The sequence below is a fragment of the Sinocyclocheilus grahami genome, unplaced genomic scaffold (assembly GCF_001515645.1).
Source record: "Sinocyclocheilus grahami isolate Dianchi unplaced genomic scaffold, SAMN03320097.WGS_v1.1 scaffold345.1, whole genome shotgun sequence".
NCBI lineage: Eukaryota > Metazoa > Chordata > Actinopteri > Cypriniformes > Cyprinidae > Sinocyclocheilus > Sinocyclocheilus grahami.
The window spans coordinates 963,182-985,139 of NW_015505524.1; the positions used below are offsets into that span (position 1 = coordinate 963,182).

The 21,958-nt window shown below is 36.9% G+C and overlaps 1 pseudogene; it reads left to right on the forward strand.

Moving 5' to 3' along the window:
- The first annotated feature begins 596 nt into the window (after positions 1–596).
- On the forward strand, positions 597–15,537 carry LOC107548253 (E3 UFM1-protein ligase 1-like; annotated as a pseudogene).
- The last annotated feature ends 6,421 nt before the right edge of the window (positions 15,538–21,958 follow it).

The following is a 21,958-nucleotide window of genomic DNA, read 5'->3' on the forward strand; positions in this document are numbered from 1 at the left end:
CACCAAATAATGTTCTTTTTAGCAACGTCATATGACCCCTTTTAAAACATTTGAAACATATAGAAGTCGGCCTATATGGCACTACTGTGCAATGATAGTTACTTAAATGCTCTTGCAATTTTAAAATCATAACAAAGTGAAATACAGCCCATTGCCTTGAAAAAAAGGCCCAAAAATCCAGTGCTCGAAGTGGAATAAAAATGCTGACAGGAGTCTCCTCTTTTGCAGGTATGCCTTTATGCATTATTTTGCATATGGACACTGATATGTTGCTGCTTAGACTACATTCCTCACATACTTGTTAACAGTAATAAATAAAATGTATACTAAGATACATGCATGAAAAAAATTGTGCATTCAAATTTGTAATATTATTATTGTTATTTACATATTTACTACTGTATTTACAATTGTATGATTTACAATAATTATATTTAATAAGATAATATGTTGTAGTTAAAAAAAACGACATTTTAATGTTTATATATATATATTATTTTTTTTAATTAATTAAATTTTTTTTTTTTTGTGCATATGTACTGGAGAGTGACGCGCACTCACAAAACCGTTTGTCCCTTGTGTGTTTCCGTCTGACGTGTCTTTTCCTTCAGTGTGGCACTGCTGCTGTTTCGGCGCGAGAACTGGTTTAAAAATCTAGGATTAATTCAACGCTGTAGTAACACTACTTCTGTAAATAAGTGAAGCCATGGCTGCAGACTGGGAGGAAATCAGGCGGCTAGCTGCGGACTTTCAGAGAGCTCAGTTTGCAGATACTGTGCAAAGGTAAAACCATGTTGTTGTTGTTGTTGTTGTTGTTGTTGTTGTTGTTGTTGTTGCTGCTGCAGGAGAACTTCCACTGAAGCCCACAGGTTCTTATGTCTTCAATCAGCACAAGAATTTGGTCAGAACTGATCATTTCTGTTCTTTTACATGCGCTTTCGTCGTAACATCATGTTTTTGGGCCGCGTTATGATCTACAACGGTGATCTTACCGTGGCAAGCACACTGAAGCCTGCACAGCGTGTGTATGGGAATCATCTTGTAACACTCCAAAGAGAAAGGAAAACTTGATATCGCATCATATGACCCCTTTAACATGAATAAAGGAGTAAAGTATGGGTAATAAAGTAAACCTAATTTGCAAAGAGATATGTAATACAACCTGAAGGTGGAATTTTTTTTGAATAGTACTAAAAGGCCTTTTACTTGCTAAAAAGTATGAAATATCAATCATAGCACAGAAAGCATGTAGAAGATGCAAAGTTTTGATCACGTGTAGAGGTCTTAAAAATTGAAATCTCAAATATGATACAGTAGGCTTTATAGAGTTGATGGAATGGTTAAAAGGGAGTTTCATGACAAGAAATTTCCTATTGCTTGGAGTAAGACAAAAAAATAAAAATCAACAATATTTTATGAGAAAGTACTTGTCATGTACGATTTGACCTCAGAAATGATTTTGTTAACTGTGTGTTGTGTGTTGAATTCAGGTTGTCTGAGAGGAACTGCATCGAGGTCGTGGCCAAGCTGGTGGAGGATAAGAAGTTAGACGTGGTTCACACTCTGGATGGGAAAGAGTATGTGACTCCTGCACAGATCAGCCAGGAAATTTGCGATGAGCTGTATATGCACAGAGGTTAGTATAGAATATATGAACTGATTTAGCTCCTCTGTTTCCCTGTAATAAGTGTGCTGTATGTCACTTTGAATAACAAAGTCTACTAAACGACTGCTTGAATCTAACATTTTGCTTTATATTTTAAGGGAGGATTAATGTTGTGGATCTTATATTATATATATTTTTTTTTAATCAGCATGGGTTAAAAATGTTCCAAAGAGCATCTTGTGGGCTAGTTAATGTAGTAAATATTGGTTTGATCATTCATTTTATACCATAACATTTATTTGTTTTATATTTTTAAAAATACTAGAACTTTATATGAGCAACACACATATGAGATCATTAATAATTGTATTATTACACATGTGTAATGAAGTGGTCTTTTGACTGGCTTCTGTAACGTTCACTCTGCTAGGAGCTGAACTCGAGGCTGGGCAGAGTGATCCACGGTCAGACTGATCAGTACAACAGGGGAGTGATCTTCACTCAAGCTTTCCGCTCCAGACACAAAGCTTGTGTATGTGGTCTGTTCAGTGCCATCTCAAGGTAAGCAACTCCACACTCTGCATCACGGGATAGATCATGGAAATATATATAATAAAAGGTGTACTGTAATTTACTATTACTGAGTTATCCAAATAATGTGCTGTTGTCAGCCTGTTGATTAAAGGGTTACTTCAACCAAAAGGAGGCGAGACAGACGAGAAGAGCGAGGCGAGACAGACGAGAAGAGCGAGGCGAGACAGACGAGAAGAGCGAGGCGAGACAGACGAGAAGAGCGAGGCGAGACAGACGAGAAGAGCGAGGCGAGACAGACGAGAAGAGCGAGGCGAGACAGACGAGAAGAGCGAGGCGAGACAGACGAGAAGAGTGAGGTGAGACAGACAAGACGATCGCGGATGATTTAGTTTCGAAACGAGATGCAAAAGCACCTGTTTGGCAGTATTTTGGATTTTGAAAAGCCTGTTGACCTTTGCCGTTTATCTAAGATGATTTTGGAAGTTTTTATAAACATCCGTTTCTTATTTAATTGGTTCCACAGTGTTTGCTGATTTTTACTTTATTTAAACTTTTTTGTAATTTATTTATTTTATTTGACATCAAGGTGTATGCCGTGCCTCCAAGCTTTCTTACTCGTTTTGCTAATAAACGTTCTACGTTTCTTATTTATTTGGTTATATATTATACATGTTTACTATTGTTGTTTTGTATACCTATTTAAACTTTATGTAAGTTATTTGTTATTTTATATTAGGCATAGCCTGTCCTATAGCATGGTGTATTTTTATTTGTTTTGTTAATAAAAGTTCTATGTTTTATATATAGGCTAAAGTGAGTTTGACGTTGTATTTTGTTGTTGCATTCAAGCAATTGATGCGAACTGCCGCTAATTCGAAAGTGAAAGTAAAATGTGCATGGTGCTTTTAAGCTATTTAAAAGCGACGGAAAGCCAGGAAAAGAGGGAACGCCCCCACCCCGCCCCCACGGTGATACCGGTGTTGTCACATGTTGATTAACTGGTGGGAAAATTTCCTCACCGTCACAACCCTAATTTACGGTAGGAAAATTACAAAATATCTTCATGGAACATGATCTTTACTTAATATACTAATGATTTTTGGCATAAAAGAAAGATCGATAATTTTGACCCATACAATGTTTTTTTAGCTATTGCTACAAATATACCCCAGCGACTTAAGACTGCTTTTGTGGTCCAGGGTCACAAATGATAACAGAAGCTCAAACCAATGCACATTAGTCGGTTAAGAATCTCTGATTTCTTGTATTTGTCAGTGGATTACAAGTTGTACGTTTTTTTTAATCTGTCTTACATTTTCCTTAAATTCTCTTTTGACTGTAAAGATGATTTCTCTGTGGTTTTTAACAGTTGTGATTTCCATCCGTAGGCCTACACAGATTAGTAACTTGCTAAATCTCTATGGTTTTCAGGAGAATCTGTTGTACTGTAAGTATTGCAGTTTGCCTTTTTCCATAATCGTTTCTTATTTGAGCATTCTGCCCGTCTAGACTGTTCTTTCTTGTTTATCAGCGGTGCTTGAAGAACTGGTTAACAGTGGCCGTTTGAAGGGCTCCGTGGTTGGAGGCAGGCAGGATAAAACCATCTACATTCCTGACATCTACTCCAAAGCCCAGAGCACTTGGGTTGAGTCCTTTCTCAAACAGAATGGATATTTAGGTGTGTTGATTTGAAATGACAGCATATAGTTTATGCATTAAAATGGTCAGTTTCCCTTCTTTGGGAATTATGGACCCAGAAAAACGGATGACTCCCAATGTATTGCAGTCGTAGCACTGGAGTTAAAGGGTTACTCCACCTCAAAATGAAAATGTTGTCATTAATCACTTACCCTCATGTCGTTCCAAACCCATAAAAGCTTTGTTCGTCTTCAGAACACAATTTAAGATATTTTGGATGAAAACCGGGAGGCTTGTGACTGTCCCATTGACTGCCAAGTAAATTACGCTGTCAAGGTCCAGAAAAGTATGAAAAGCATCATCAGAATAGTCCATCTGTCATCAGTGGTTCAACCGTAACGTTATGAAGCGACGAGAATACTTTTTGTATGCGAAGAAACAAAAATAACGACTTTATTCAACAAATCGTCTCCTCTGTGTCTCTCCGCATCACCGTAGCGCCATTTTGGAGAATATCCACTGAACGCAAGCAGCGTACGCTCTTCTGTGTCAGCCGCGACACAAGGATACGTTTTCTACGTGTATTTACGCTTTGATTTGAATGAAAACGGCGCATCTGTGCAGCGCGGCTGACACAGATTAGTGTATGCAGTTTGAGTTCAGCGGATATTCTTCAAAATGGAGAGACACAGAGGAGACAAATTGTTGAATAAAGTCGTTATTTTTGTTTTCTTCGCGTACAAAAAGTATTCTCGTCGCTTCATAACGTTACGGTTGAACCACTGTTGGCAGATGGATTATTCAGACGATGCTTTTCATACTTTTCTGGACCTTGACAGTGTAATTTACTAAGCAGTCAATGGGACAGTCACAAGCCTCCCGGTTTTCATCCAAAATATCTTAAATTGTGTTCCGAAGACGAACTAAGCTTTTACGGGTTTGGAACGACATGGGGGTAAGTGATTAATGACAAAATTTTCATTTTGGGGTGGAGTATCCCTTTAAAATGCTTTCTAGCCCTAAATAATAAATGCCACCTGCCTCCAACTAAAGCTGTGTCAAAAATCTGATGTATTTAGATATATTTTGCAGATGTATTTATATTTATCTGTACCGTGTAAGCCTTTTGTTCTATTCTAAATGATAAAAAATACAAACATTGAACCTTGCCTTAATTGCCTTAATTTTGACTGTGCTTTCCGCTTGTAATGAACACACCTGAGACGTGTCAATACGTGTTGGTAAATATCAATATATATCATGTTTGAGGTGTGCTTCTTTTTTCTTTTTTTTTTTTGATGAGTCAATTAATTCATATTAATCTGAGAACAGTCCTGTAAAGCTCTTCTCAGTCCAGTTGTGTTATTTTTTTTTTCCTGCAGAGTTTGAGGCACTGACCCGTTTGGGAATACCTGATCCAGTCAGCTACATAAAGAAGCGGTTTAAGTCCAGCAAATTGCTTTTTCTCAAATCTGCGTGTGTTGGCAAAGTCATTATAGATCAGTTGGAGGCCTCAGTGGAGGAGGCTATCAACTCAGCCACTTGGGTCGACCTACAGGTGCAGTTATGCAACTTTTTTAAAATTGTATTTGTATTATTATTATTATTTATGAAAAATACCTCCATAAATGTTCATGTTAATTTCCTGTTTAGCCAATGATTCCAAGCAGTCTGTCGGAGGAGGATGTAGGAATTCTGTTGAATGAAGTGCTGAGGGCCATGAATGTGCAAGGCTTCTCTCCACTTCTGTAGTCAGCGAGAAGTTCATCACAGGATGCATCGCTTTGTTTGATGATATTATGCAACAGAAAGCACAGAAGGTATGCGACTTTTCCTGTACACTATACACTTCGAATGCCTCCACACATCAGTTAAACAATATATATTTTCAAATTACTCCAGCTAAGTGGGTCCTATTTGGTGTGTAAATATGAGTGACGGATTTAAATCCCTGCTATTGAGTTAAGTTAGTGGGATATTTCACCCAAAAATTAAAATTCTCATAATTTCTCCTCATGTTGTTCCAAGCAGGGTTATCATCATTAACATCATAAACTTATTCAAACATATTTGTTCGTTGAGATAAAATCTGAATATTAAATGAAAAACAAAATGACAATGAGTAATGTTGCCATGGCAACTATTTGAAATAAGTTGAAGTAACTGGAAATAAATAGAAAATAAAACTGAAATGAATCAAAACAAATAGTAATATTAAACAAAAGAACTTAGCAAAATCATCACTAAACATTCAAATAAAAATGAAAACTGAAAATATAAAAATAAAAGCACAACTATTAATAAAACAATACAAAAAACAAAAAAGCAGTATATAAATGGTACTTAAAGTCATCCAGTTATAAAATAACTAGAGTTACTTTATTTAATCTGCAAAACACAAAACGAGGTATTTTGAAGAAACATGCTTTTGTCCGTTGTCTGATGTTGACAACCAGATCTAATAAGATATTTTATGCAACAGCACATATTTGGTGAACACACTGGCATGGTGTTATTTCCAGCAAGAAATAGTAGTGTTTGTAGGGGATTGTCATTGGATGTGTTTAACTTCTCTCCTTTAACAATAGGAAGTGAAGAACAACCCTGTGTTTCTGATAATGGAGGATGATGTCAAACAAGCATCAGTTTTGTTGGAGACTTCAACCTCTTCAAAGAAAGACAAACGAGACGAACGCAGGAAGAAGGCTACAGGTAAGGAGAGTTTATTTCAGATCATTGTAAAGGGGGTCAGGAAGCACAGACGATACTGATTCGTTTTTAAAAATGAAATCAGAATTGAAGTTTTGTGGCTTTTAGTCCATGCCTGCTGTTAGCTTTGTGGTCATTTATATGCTAGTGTATTAAGTTGACAACATTAATTGTAAGGGGTTAAACGCATTTAAAATGTACAGTATCTCTCCTCCAGGAAGATGGAGCATTACACTCAGGCTCATGTGCAAATGATTTTTCTCCCCCCAATACCACCTGCTTCAGCTTAGCAATATCGAGAAGCCATTCACGGATAATGCAAACTAAACGCTAGTAGCTAGCCCTTCAGTATGTTCTGACCAAACTTCCTGATTCAATAAAAAAAAAAAGAGTATGGCTTGATGAGCTCAGTTATTATACATCACTCAGATTTTGATTCTATCATTTTCATAGCTTGCAGTAGAAAGTACTGTTGATAAAAAGCCTGCTGTTGGCTTTCTGTTCCTCAGAGGGCAGCGGAAGCGTGAAAGGAGGTGGAGGCGGAAATGCCCGAGAGATCCGAATTCGCAAAACAAAAAAGAAGGCCAAGAGGGAAGAAGACAGTGATGAGGAGACGACACACACCTCTCAGAGTATGAACTGTTAACACACACACAACAAATGAAAAGGCTTTGGGTATCAAGAACTAACAATAAACAACACTGTTTTTCTGTGCTTATCAGTTGATGACTTACTGTTTATTTCTAGTTACTTTCTGATTACTATATTAACCCTTGTGCGACCTTTTGGACATTTTTGTCCTTTTCGGTTTAGTTTATTTTTTTTGATAATTGTGTTATATATATTATATAATAACTGTGTTATTGCCAACTGCATACATTTTGGCACAGATGTGTATTTTTATTGGAACTTTACTATTTCACTTCAATTTACTTTAATAAATCTGTTTTGCACTAGGTACAAAAAATGGGTTCTCTCAGGACCTTAAGGACAAAAATGTCCCCATTGAAACCCATTAAAATTGCTATTTTTAATCGCAGTGCCATTTAACTGTAAAATGATGCAATTTTTGTTAATAGGCTTTCATTCTGTTGACAAGGCTTTAAAATTTTATTTTGTATTATTTTTTACTAGATGGTGCAATTTTTTTCAGGTTTGGCCTATAAAGCAAATACTCGCTTAATTCCTGTTTTCTGCTTCTGCATATTATAGAGCCAACTGGATAAATAATGCAGCTATAATTGTGTGGGTGTGTTGGTATGAATGTCGGAGTGTGGTTTGTATGTGTGTCACAAAAAAATTGTGTGTATTCTTGTAATATTTGAGGGAGAAAAACTGCAAAATGATGCAAATCACAAATCCAACCACTGTGTGCACCAGCAGAGTTTTGCTGGCATCTAATGGGGAAAATTTGGTACTGCGCCCAAACAAAATCTAACTGAAAGCTAATTTTTTGAGATATCAACCTCAAATTTGGAATACAACTTGATTAGATTTATGGCTTTGATTTTCTAGCAGGTATAGAGTTCAACATGTTTCATAAAATATATATTTTATATAAAATATCGTTCATAAATCATTTTCATAAACTTAAACCTCTATAACTTTTTTTTTTGGTTTCACTTTTTAAACTTTTTTTACTTCAACAATAATCTGCCATGGGTCTTCTTTAAAATGAGACCAAACTTAACTCTGTGCTCCCAAACTTCACATTTTTGTCCACTATGGACCTATGTGTAACTTTTATTAAGTGACACACAAGGGTTAATATTTATTTATTTAGTATTATTTAACTTGTTAAAAATGTATACATGAATATAAATGGATATATAGAAATGTGCAGCCTTTAATAAAATAGGTTAGTATTGAAATATTTCATGTTAGCTGTTGCTTATGTTAACTAATGTCACTTTTATGTAAAGTGTTACTTTCTTGGTAAAATTTCTCATGATAGTAGGAAACAGCTGTAGTTCCTGTTTTAGTTTGTGACCTTGCATGTGTTACAGGCCGAAATACGCAAGGAGACATGTCCTTCCTCTCAGTGGAGGAGATCATGGAGGCGCTGGGGGAGAAAGTGTGTGACAGCTCTGAGGAGATGCTGCAGGAACTAGCAGAGCAGATACAAAGGTTCAAACCATGACATTCAAGCATATGGAGACCAAAAAAACAAGCATCAAGTGTTTATGATAAAGTTAAAAAAAAATACACATTTTCTCCTTGCGCACATTGGATAAATAATGCAGCTATAATTGTGTGGGTGTGTTGGTATGAATGTCGGAGTGTGGTTTGTATGTGTGTCACAAAAAAAATTGTGTGTATTCTTGTAATATTTGAGGGAGAAAAACTGCAAAATGATGCAAATCACAAATCCAACCACTGTGTGCACCAGCAGAGTTTTGCTGGCATCTAATGGGGAAAATTTGGTACTGCGCCCAAACAAAATCTAACTGAAAGCTAATTTTTTGAGATATCAACCTCAAATTTGGAATACAACTTGATTAGATTTATGGCTTTGATTTTCTAGCAGGTATAGAGTTCAACATGTTTCATAAAATATATATTTTATATAAAATATCGTTCATAAATCATTTTCATAAACTTAAACCTCTATAACTTTTTTTTTTGGTTTCACTTTTTAAACTTTTTTTACTTCAACAATAATCTGCCATGGGTCTTCTTTAAAATGAGACCAAACTTAACTCTGTGCTCCCAAACTTCACATTTTTGTCCACTATGGACCTATGTGTAACTTTTATTAAGTGACGCACAAGGGTTAATATTTATTTATTTAGTATTATTTAACTTGTTAAAAATGTATACATGAATATAAATGGATATATAGAAATGTACAACCTTTAATAAAATAGGTTAGTATTGAAATATTTCATGTTAGCTATTGCTTATGTTAACTAATGTCACTTTTATGTAAAGTGTTACTTTCTTGGTAAAATTTCTCATGATAGTAGGAAACAGCTGTAGTTCCTGTTTTAGTTTGTGACCTTGCATGTGTTACAGGCCGAAATACGCAAGGAGACATGTCCTTCCTCTCAGTGGAGGAGATCATGGAGGCGCTGGGGGAGAAAGTGTGTGACAGCTCTGAGGAGATGCTGCAGGAACTAGCAGAGCAGATACAAAGGTTCAAACCATGACATTCAAGCATATGGAGACCAAAAAAACAAGCATCAAGTGTTTATGATAAAGTTAAAAAAAAATACACATTTTCTCCTTGCGCACATTGAATAGATTGGAATTGGAATAGATAAAAAAAATGTCACATTAATGGCATGTTGTGTTGTGGTGCATTAACAGCTGTTCATTCCAATTAAAATATTTATCTCACCAAATCTTCACACAGAACAGTCATCTAGAGGCTTTTGAATCTCCACAAAGTTTGGAAAATGAAATTACAGAACCTCAGCTTTTTTGTTTTGCCAGGCCATTGAGTAAAATGTACCAGGAAGTGGTCAGTGCAGCTTTCATGTCCACAAGTTCAACCGGAGCAGGAGGGAGTCGGAAGAAAAACATGAAGGATCTTCAGGAGGAGATCAACAACTTGTACAACAACATTCGCCTCTTTGAGAAAGGAACCAAACTCTTCTCAGGTTTGTTTGTCTCCTTAGCTTTTGTGGACTAAAAACCAACCTGTACGGTGGCCGAGAAGTGCAAAACAAATCACAATTCTGAAAACAAACTAACAAATTACAAACGCAAATGCAAGTCTAAAAAACAAAATAACAATTCAGAAAACAACAACAATTCAGAAAACATTATAACAAGTCAGAAAACACAACGACAAATCTGAAAACAAATTAACAAGTCAGAAAACACAATGACAAATCAGACAAACAAAAAGAGGTAGGTATAGTTTGAGACAGTGCCATTGATTTGGGATTACTCACCGCTGACTGGACGAGACATCTGTCAATCAACGTATACAGGGAAGAACCGTGGTAGAAAGTTCGGGGATGGTAGCTCAGTTTATGAAGTAAAGTAGCTCAATGTATTGTATGAGTTGCCCTTACTATGGAATAAAAAAATGCATGTCGTTGGCTTTTTGACGCGATCGACCCGGGTTCGATCCCGCCTTTTGCCAAACTTTTTTTTTCTCCCTTTTCAAACCTCGTATCACATCGTAAAGGCATTTATTTTCAATAAAAATTAAGGAAATAATCAAAAAGTTGAAAATAAAGTATCGGGTAGGGTTAGGGTAGGTGTAGGGAGGGCTTTATTGTACCAATAAGGTGGCATCCATGTAATAATTAAAATTAAAATTATAATTTACACTCAATACGTTATTATTGCATACTGTTTTATAATGTACTACAATACTGAAGTGCAGATAATTGCCACTATTTGCAACAAGTAGTATACTTGATAGTAGAAATTCTGCTATTTTAACAGTGTAAATAGGTATTTGCATTTAGTGTAAATAGCATGCACTTCGTGTAAATAGCATTTTCACTTAGTGTAAATAGAATCCATTGCTAATAAGAGATTTGAAAAGGGTGGAAAAAAAAGTTAGGCAAAAGGCGGGATCGAACCCGGGTCGATCGCATCAAAAAGCCAATGACATGCGCTTATCCATCTGCGCCACTGGAGCAGATGTTTTACAGCCACTTTTAACTAAATCTAAATAGACACCCCATATTTTTTATTCCATAGGGCAATTCATACAATACATTTAAACTGAGCTACTTTAATACCATCTCCGAACTTTCTACCACGACTCTGCTGTTCTTCGGCTGGTTCTTCCCTGTATACGTTGATTGACAGATGTCTCGTCCAGTCAGCGGTGAGTAATCCCAAACCAATGGCGCTGTCTCAAACTATACCTACCGCTTCCGGTTTGTCTGATTTGTCGTTGTGTTTTCTGACTTGTTAATTTGTTTTCGGATTTGTCGTTGTGTTTTCTGACTTGTTATAATGTTTTCTGAATTGTTGTTGTGCTTTCTGAATTGTTATTTCGTTTTTTAGACTTGCATTTGCATTTGTAATTTGTTATTTTGTTTTCAGAATTGTGATTTGTTTTGCACTTCTCGTCCACCGTAGACCTGTTTCTGTCTGCCACAATTTTAAAATTGTCGAGAATTATCGGGTTTAGCTCCTCAATCATTGCATGTGTATTCACCAAGCATACACAATTTACAGAGATGTTTTCCTCTCTTTTAGTCTATAATTCGCTCATTTCCCTGCTTTTTTTCTGTACACACCAGAAGAGACACAGGCTGCCATTGCCAGGCATGTTTTGAGGACTGTATGTACGGATGTGACCAATGTGCTGCTGAGCTTTGTGGCAGCTGAGCATATGACCTCGGACAGCTCAACTGCCATCACCAGTGAGGTACAGTCAACTGATCATTCATAATCTGGACATGCATTCACAGCACATTGCACTTCTGTAATCTGATGCATTTGACAGGAGAACAAACTATTCAGTGCTTTGTTACCATGTCTTTCTCATAGAGCTGAACAGTGAATAAAAAATACCATTACAGCTGCTGCAATTACCTAATCATGAAAAGTGCAGATTACAGCATTATATCTTCTCCTGTCGCACTTACAATGTGCTTTTGCAAAGTCTCTCTTTTACATGTGTGTTGTGTCTGTGTTTGGTACTGTGTTGCAGATCAGGCTGAAGATTCTGGCAAAGCTCTCAGATGAAGTTAAATCTCCTCTGATGAAGCTACACAACAGTCTTAATGGAAAGGTGCGTTTGATGACACCGCATGGAATCTGTGCTCACAGAACTGCTCAGATTTTACACGTTTATACAGCTCACTGCATGTTTTTATTAATAATTGAATAATTTGATAATGCTTAAGAGAGTAGAGTGTCATGTTTAAATCCATTCTAGATAGTTCCACAGATTTTCCAATAAAATGAATGGAGAACATGTGAGAGACTACCATTTCCATTTGCAGGCCATTGAAGACTTTGTGTCATGTTTGGAGATGAGTGCAGAAGAGTGCGGGCTTTTTCTGAAGAAAGTCGATAAGAAAAGAGAAAGGTAGAGCCACTTCCGTTTTCCAATACTGCATCGGCATTAATCACTAAATTGTCTGCTCTTTAGTAATCAAATGTAGGAAATAAGGAGTCATTTGCACTGCATTGACTATGTTTATGTATATAATTTGAATAATTACAATATATTCTCATGGTTAAATCATTATTGTTTGTTTTCTAATCAGGTTTAGCACTATTTTACATTAAGTTTTGGTTCATATTATTGATTTTAAAAACAAACAGCATGTGCAAACACACCTTTGCGATTAATTGCTGATAAATGCAAAGAGGTGGTTTAAATAAAAAACAGGAATTAAAATCACAATCACAGGAAACCATGCATCACATGCTCAAATTAAGTTTTGTTACTAATCTGTTTGTCATTAAAATGTGATTGAAATTGCAGTCAAAATCAGAAAATGTTAAAGTAGTGATGAAATGGAAGTAGCGTCAAAAAATATGCACAGTGTGGTTTCTATGCATTGACAAAGTGGAGAAAGATGATTGGAGAAGTCCTGCATTTTCAACAGGAAGTCCTGTAACCAGAGATCAAAACATTTTTTAAAAAACAAAACACGTTCACAATAAAATATATAACATGCATTTAGAAAATAGATCAGGTGAATATTAATTTTATGCCGACTTAATAAAATGCTGTTAATTATGATTGTGTTATAATTCATTTGGTTACTTTTTATTTTGATGACTATCCCTATTTAGAAGCAAATGCAGTCATAACAAGGTGTACATATGGTTGATATGTGTGTGTGTGTGTGTGCAGGCAGGCTCTCTTTGTGCACCGTCAGGCTCTGTCGGAGCAGTTGAGAGATAAAGAAGACCCTGCGCTTGTGCTTCATCTGACCAGCGTCTTGCTCTTCCAGAACATCACACACTGCATGCTGCATGCACCTGGACGCTGTGTGCCGCATATCATCGGCTTCCTGCAAAGCAAGATTCCCGAGGTAAACGTGTCCCCTAAACCTACAGTAAAATACAGCTGTGCCAAGAAACACAAACCTGTAATATACAGTCAAGTATTAGACAGAGTCATTGCATAAAATCCATTAAATGGTAGTTCTCAACTGGCCTTTTTGTGATGGACAACAAGGAAAAGCAATGCTAAATATAAAAAATAAAATGCAGTGAACCATATGCTTGTGCATAGTTAGTATAGCAGTCCTGTTTTTTTTATTGAAATCCAATTTCTAGTTAAAGGGGTCATATGATGCTATCTATTGTAAAGATCATTATTTTGTGTATTTGGTGTAACAGAATATGTTGACATGCTTTAATGTTCAAAAAACACATTATTTTTCAAATACTGTGCATTATTGTAGGTCCTCTATGCCCCGCCTCTCTCAAACACGTTGTTTTCAGCAAAACCCCTTCCTTTGACAAGCGTAGTCTGCTCTGATTGGCCAGCTGACCCAGTGCATTGTGATTGGCCGAACACCACAAGCACGCGTCGGAAATGTAACGCCCCTTACTATAATCACGAGCTTCAAGCTTTCAAAGTAAATATCAAGACAGTTAATAATGTGGTTAGTTTTACCATCAGTTCAAGCCCGAAAGGGCAACAGAGTCGCGTGACAGACACAGTGATGAAGCAGTACACAAGCCGCGGTTAAGACAGCTGACGTGCTATGATTTCTGACAGGCCGTTCACTCTCCTGTGATGTGACCCTGTTCCCCTCACACACACACACACACACTCTCTCACACACACACACACGACACGTTACTCTGCGCTGCGCAAAACTCCGCATTTGAACATAACAAAACATACTTACAGTCGCTGATTCAGAAGCGCCAGATTGTCATAGCAAAGTTTTAGAATTGACCCTTTTTTTTTTTTAAACATACCTTTGTGCATAGCCAGCCTTGTACTCTTCTAGGTTCAAAAAACTGTCGTCCATAAAATGCGTTGCACAAATTCGAACATCTGGGTTGTGCTGTTCTGTTGTAAATAAATCTTAACCAATGATTCCTAATTGCATCTACTTCCGGAAGGCCAAATAAAGTGCTTTTGCACTGAAACACAGCGTCTCCCTGACATGCTGCATCAACACTGCTGCTGTTCCTGAAACCACGCCTTCTTTCTTTGCGTGCACATTTGGGCGGCATTAAGTAAAATGAATATTTTCACATAGTGAGGTAGGTATGTGGGGGCGTGTTAGAACGAACCGTTTTAGGAGGGCTTGGCTGACTCTTAACTTTTATAAAGAATATCTCTTTGGATTTGAGACTTTAGTCTTTGCAACTTTACAGATCTTCTTTATGCACCAAGAGCTTGTAACACTCCAAAGAGAAAGGAAAACTTGAAATCGCATCATATGACCCCTTTAAACAAAACCCTTAAAGTGCTATTTCACATCCTAACACAATTAATCTACAGAGGCTACATGTGTGTGTGTTTTAGGAGCAGCACAAGCTGTTGTCTCAGTACCAGAGTCTGGTGGTGAAGCAGCTCGTAGAACAGGGTCAAGGCCAGGAGAAGAAGAGCAGTCTGGGGGAAGGAGCTGAAGACGGCCCTGTTGTTTCTGATGACATGGAGGGCCTTCAGAAAGAGCTCCACAGTCTCACCAGAGACATTAAAGACATCATCCTTTCTCAGAGAAAACCATCTGTCACTGAGTAACACAAACAACCCAGCCGTTAATGGATTCTGCTACATTATGTATTAGAGCTCTAATTTTAAATGTGTGAAATAAACGGACTGAATTCAGTCTTGCAACACATTTCCTCTTATGAGAAGCAGTGGAGGGGAAAGTGGCATTTTTGGATTGTTCTGACAATTACAGTGCTTTCCTGACAAAAGTGTGTTTCCCCTCCAAAGCCCCTAAGGTTTTCCCCTCAGCCCAGGCTGAGAATGGTAATCATTTTGGAAATATTTGTTAATATTTCTCAATCATTTTGCATACATTTGAATTGCAGCTTATCTATGATCCATAAATAAAGTCAATTAATATATTTTACCACTGTGCCTCTACTGCTCAAGTGGAGTTAGCAACACTTCTGAATGTAAGGCTTTACAGGACGAAAAAAAGATGACAAAAATAAATAAATGTTCAACATTTAAACTGAGGTTTTTTGTATGTGACATTTAAAGTTCATGGGTAAGTTGTAGATATCAAAACATCTTTGATTTGTAGCAGTTAAAGGGTTAGTTCACCCAAAAATGAAAATTCTGTTATTAATTACTCACCCTCATGTCGTGGTCTAAACCCATAAGGCCGCCGTTCATCTTCAGAACACAAATTAAGATATTTTTTATTAATTCTGAAACCTCTCTGACCCTCCCTTAGACAGCAATGTAATTACCACGATCAAGGTCCCGAAACGTAGCAAGGAGATCGGTAAAATAATCCATGTGACATCAGGGGTTCAACCATAATTTTACGAAGCTACGAGAATACTTTCTGTACACAAAGAAAACAAAAATAACGACTTTATTCAACAATTCGTCTCCTCTGCGTCACCTTGGTGCCATTTTGGAGAATATCCACTGAACATAAACAGCATATGCTATTCTGCGTCATGCGGAAACGTTGTTTTTGTTCAAATCAAAGTGTGAACAACAGCGTAGAAAACGTATGACACAGAATAGCATAGGCTGTTTATGTTCAGTGGATATTCTCCAAATTGGCACCAGGGTGACGCAGAGGAGAGGAATTGTTGAATAAAGTCGTAAAATTATGGTTGAATCCGTTATGTCACATGGATTATTTTACCGATCTTCTTGCTAAGTTTCTGGACCTTGATTGTGGTAATTACATTGCTGTCTATGGGAGGGTCAGAGAGCCCTCAGAATTCATCAAACATATCTTAATTTGTGTTCCGAAGATGACCCTGTTGAAAAAAACTGCATATGCTGGTTAGGTATGTTTTGACGCTGGGATGCTGGTTTATGCTGGTCCTTTGCTGGTTTAAGATGGTCCTTTGCTGGTTTAAGCTGGTCCTTTGCTGGTCCTTCGCCCCTTAACATACTGTGATGCCATCTCCCAGCAGGAAGAGACAAAACCAATAAAACCCATTACAAAGGAGGCATTTGTTGCATCCAGTGGAGACATAATTACTGATTATAATGACTGTGTTTTTACAACGTTGCGTAGCATTGCGTATCGCGCCGCGTAAACATAAAACCATGTCTGCATTTGTGATCGGAGAAACAACAAACAACAAGTGCTACTCTACACTGCTCAAAACTCACGTTTGAATCATCAGTGGCAAATTCTTTAAATGTAAAAAATGTACAGGCTGTGAGTTGTCCTTGCAAAGTTGGAACTGCCCCACTTTATAGAACAGCCTTTGAGCACAGACCCATTGTAGGCTATGCAGAACTGCAGGTTCAGGAAACAGTCCTCCATAAAATGCGTCACACACTGTGGGCTAGAGTGATGAGCGTCCGGCGGGCTTGCGGCAACCACATATGACGACCCCGGGGCTGGACTCCGCTCCGTCCACGGTGAAAGCAGATCTGGTGATACACAGCACTAAGTTGATGTATTTCCTCAGTGACCAGCACGGATCAGCTCCAGGCATGACGAAGCAGATATCGTCCTCTTTTGGAAGACCAAAAAAAGTAGTTTCGCTTTCACAACGAAACACACTATACTATGCCTTTCGGCCTAAAAAATGCAGGAGCTACTTTCCAACAATACTACAGCGAGAATAAAAGTTACGCCTTTTTTCATTGCGTGAACATTTGGCCGGTATTATGCAAATCTTCCCACACAGTGATGTAGACATTTAGGAGGGCGCGGACAAGTCTTAACTTTTATAAAGAATATCTCTTTGGATTTGAGACTTTAGTCTTTGCAACCAGATATCGTCCTCTTTTGGAAGACCAAAAAAAGTAGTTTCGCTTTCACAACGAAACACACTATACTATGCCTTTCGGCCTAAAAAATGCAGGAGCTACTTTCCAACAATACTACAGCGAGAATAAAAGTTATGCCTTTTTTCATTTCGTGAACATTTGGCCGGTATTATGCAAATCTTCCCACACAGTGATGTAGACATTTAGGAGGGCGCGGACAAGTCTTAACTTTTATAAAGAATATCTCTTTGGATTTGAGACTTTAGTCTTTGCAACTTTACAGATCTTCTTTATGCACGAAGAGCTTGTAACACTCCAAAGAGAAAGAAAAAATTGAAATCGCATCATATGACCCCTTTAAGAAAATTTAACACCTTGGCAGATGGAACAAAGGGTACTAAGTAATAGTAATATATTACATAGAGAAAGAAAGAAATATAAGTCTGTTTCAGTGCATTAAGACATGACAACACGATTAAAAATAGTTATTAAACTGTCATTGAGAATAAATGGGGGGTGGGGGGATTACGTGCAAAAATTGTTTTTTCTGAAAAGGAATTATTAAATGAATCAGAATTCAGTCCACAAATAAAATACACAAAATGTGATTTTTTTTATACTCGACATTGAGCATTGCTGTTAAGAATGTAGTGGTCTTTTTAATTAAAGAAATTAATGAAAGGTTTTAAAAGGAATAAAGTAAAAGAAATATAGTTGTAATGAGCTTGAATCTATTACAAAGTAATGCATTTGAACCATTTGCAAATAGTTTTAAAAAAATGCACATTGACTTAATCGGATGCCTAAATGGCTCTGTTAAACTTTCTTGTCTCTCACATTCAGTTAGGCTATGACTAATATTATATGACTTACACACTGATCAGGCACAGCATTAAAACCACTTGTAGGTCCCCTCATGATGCCAAAACAGCTCTAATGCGTTGAAGCATGTACTCCACAAGACCTCTGAACGTGGTATCCGGCACCAAGGCATTAGCAGCAGATCCTATAAGTCCTGCAGTGTGTGAGGTTGGGCCTCCATGGATCAGATTTGTTGCTCCAGCACATCCCATAGATGCTCAGTCAGATTGAGATCTGGGGAATTTGGAGGCTAAAGCAACACCTTGAACTCATTGTCATATTCTTCAAACAATTCCTGAACACTTTTTGCAGTGTGACAGGGTGCATTATACTGCTGAACGAGAACGAGGAACAATTTCAGACCATCACACGCATCTGATTTTTGCATCACAGAAAGTTGGACAGCCTGTCTAACAAATGTGCACCTGGTGGTGATCGGTGATCCTGTGTAGAATGTGCTCAGCTCAAAAGTCTATGTCAAGTGCCTGCAGTTAAAATCAGGTATAAACGAGTTGCTCATTAAAGAAAAGACCACACATTCAGTACAGTTCAATAAACTGGTCTGGTATGGGCATAAGCACTGAAGTACATCTTACAATCATGACAAGAACCGAAGAGCTGCCTGAGTCGTATTGTGGCGCATGAAAGGGATTTAAAGCCACTTCCAGTTCTGCTGTATGTAAAATAATCATCTGCCTTCGGTTTGAGACATGCTGGGATAGACTCCAGCACTCCCTGTGACAGAACAGTACAGAAAATGAACTGATAGACAAATGAAAAATCTACAGGATGACTCATGATTTCAGATTCTATAAATACAACATACAAGAAGCCACATAATTATGATTTCACACCCGCCCACATTCCTGCAACCTGATTAAAATGTGCTGTCCTCTAAATGGATATTTTCTCATAAAAGGAATTAACACCGCACATGTAATGGGCATCAATTATAAACATCCACGGATTATTCTGAAAGCACGTCAGGAAGGTTAAAATGAAATATATTTGACTTTTTTGCTTTTGAAATATAAGTGTTTACTCTATAAGTGTATTGTAAGCATGTAATTTATGTTGCTGCATGTATTTAATTCATCCATGAGAAAGACTTTTTTATATCCATGATTTCTGACTTTGAAGAGAACTGGATAAGTTAATTTGGTACAACAGCTGAAAGAGTTTTTGCAGCTGTTTCACAGACAGGGCTTCGATTAAGCCACGAGTAGGCCTTATTGCATACTAGTTCAACTAAGACATGTAAGTGCCTTTCATGAGCGTGGCTTAGTTAGTCGGAGACTACAGAGTCCTGGAGTAAGTTAAGTATGCTTAAATGAGAACACCTGGTATAAGCCTGATTAGGTTGAGTATAAGCACATACTGTTGGTCTGATGGTGCTCATAAAAAAATCAGTATACACCTTATTGATGATGCACACAAATCAACAGTTTCACGATGAAGGGTACCAGATGGCAAAAAAACCCTCAATGTGAGCAGAACTTGGAGAGAACTTGGTTCTCAGAGACAGACAGGAAAGTCTAGGCTCAAGCAAAGATATTATCTCCAATGCATTTTCTTTGTACATCCAAAAGCTGTCTTGAAAAGCTATGTCAAAGTAATTTAATGGATTACTCTTATCCAAAAGTACTGTGGCTGGCCTCTGTTGTGCATGTTTGTCTTCCTTTAGATATTCCAAATAGTCCATGCTCCCTCACAAACAGTACTAAGCAGGAGTTAAATAACGAATTTAAGTTTCAATTTAGTCATAGACTAGCTCTAATCCTCCCTCTTGCAATCAGCTTTGTTTAATCCAGAACAGGCTAAATCTATGACTATTTTAATGTCTGTGCAAGTCGCTTTGAGTTAAGACAGCTCAAATGGGCAGTTTAGTCTGGGACTAGGCTTAAACCCTGTCTGTGAAATCGGGCCATACGATTTTAAAGGGGTCATATGATGTTGCTAAAAAGAACATTATTTTGTGTATTTGGTGTAACGAAATGTGTTTAAATGTGCAGCCTCATTTATAAAATGTTGCGTATAAACCGTCCTAAATTTGTTCTAAGATCATTTCTCAAAAGTGCATAAGTGCGATTTAGAGAAAACGAACGTGCGCACAAAAATATGTGCTACGCCTCTCTTCCAGATGTGACATTTATAAATCGCAAATGATCTTGAAATTGTGCGCAGCTGACTGGTGTCAGATCTCCGCCTTGTAAACGCCCCCTAATTAATTACCATATAAAAGGGCACACGCCAATATCCGAATTTCTGTGCTTGAGAATGATGAGCACAAAGAAAAAAACAACTTTACTGAGTCTGAAATTGAGGTCCTGCTGGCAGAGGTAGAGGGACACTTTTTATTTAATAATGTGTAATTATTCTGTGGACAAACAATGTGTGTGTGGTTCTATTTTTTCTATTGACTATTATTAAAATTACTACTTCTAGAAACAACAATTAATAATAATAATAATAGTAATTATAAAACAATTAGGTTTCCAAAAGTAAAAATAAACTACGAATTCAAATAAAATTTTCCGTCATCTTATAAAAAGTGAGCCATCCTACTTTTAAAATCATTGGTAACACTTTACAATAAGGTTCATTAGTTAAACATTAGTTAATATATTAACTAACATGAACTAACCATGAGCAATACATTTGTTACTGTATTTACTAATCTACGCTCATGTTAGTTAATAAAAATACAGATGTTCATGTTAGTTCACAGTGCATTAACTAATGTTAACAAGATTTTAATAATGTATTAGTAAATGTTGAAATTAACATTAACAAAGATGCATAAACGCTGTATAAGTGCAGTTCATTATTAGTTCATGTTAACTATGTAGTTAACTAATGAACCTTATTGTAAAGTGTTACCAAATCATTTGCTATGACAACTAATAAAAATTTTAATATCACAAATAGTATTGAAAGAAAAACTGTACCATATCATAATAAAATAAATTATTACACGTTTATGGTCTTGGTCTCCGGTCTGAAAAAACCTGTGTGTGATTTGGCATTTCTTTATGTTTACAGTTTAGGCTACTAATGCTGCTCATTAATGTACTGACACAAAAATATATAGTGTCTTTTATACAAATATAACTGATGTAAATGACAAAAACAAAGTTTGGCTGATGTCTCTATTAATTTTCACAGAAACAAAGCAGCAGATGTTATAAATAAAAACAGTTAACAATGTTAACTGTTAAGTACTTTTCCACGTCAAAGACCGTTATTGTGAACATTGCCGTGGATTTTAGCATACGCACACTCTAAGATAAAATCTGTGCATATGCACTTTTTATAAATGAGGCCCATGGAATGGATTTTGTTAATGCCAGGTTAGCTCCAGGGTCTGAAAATGTATTACAGCAGCTTTAGGTGCAGGGACTGTATTACATGGTTGTAACAGATGCCTATTGTATAAGCACACAATTGCTCTAATTTACATGTTTCCCTTTTTCTTTGCAGTGTTCAGGGACCGGTTCCTTGGACACTTTTTCTTGTTGCCATGGGAACAGCAGGGAGATGATGAGTAAATTATTTTTTTAAGTCAAACAACAATAGAAGTTGAGAGTGTGAAAACAGTAAGAACCTTTTGTAAGAAAAATCTATATGATCGTATTACGGTGGCAGAGAAGTGCAAAACCAATCACAATTCTGAAAACAAAATAACAAATTACAAATGCAAATGCAAGTCTAAAAAACAAAATAACAATTCAGAAAACACAACAACAATTCAGAAAACATTATAACAAGTCAGAAAACACAATAACAAA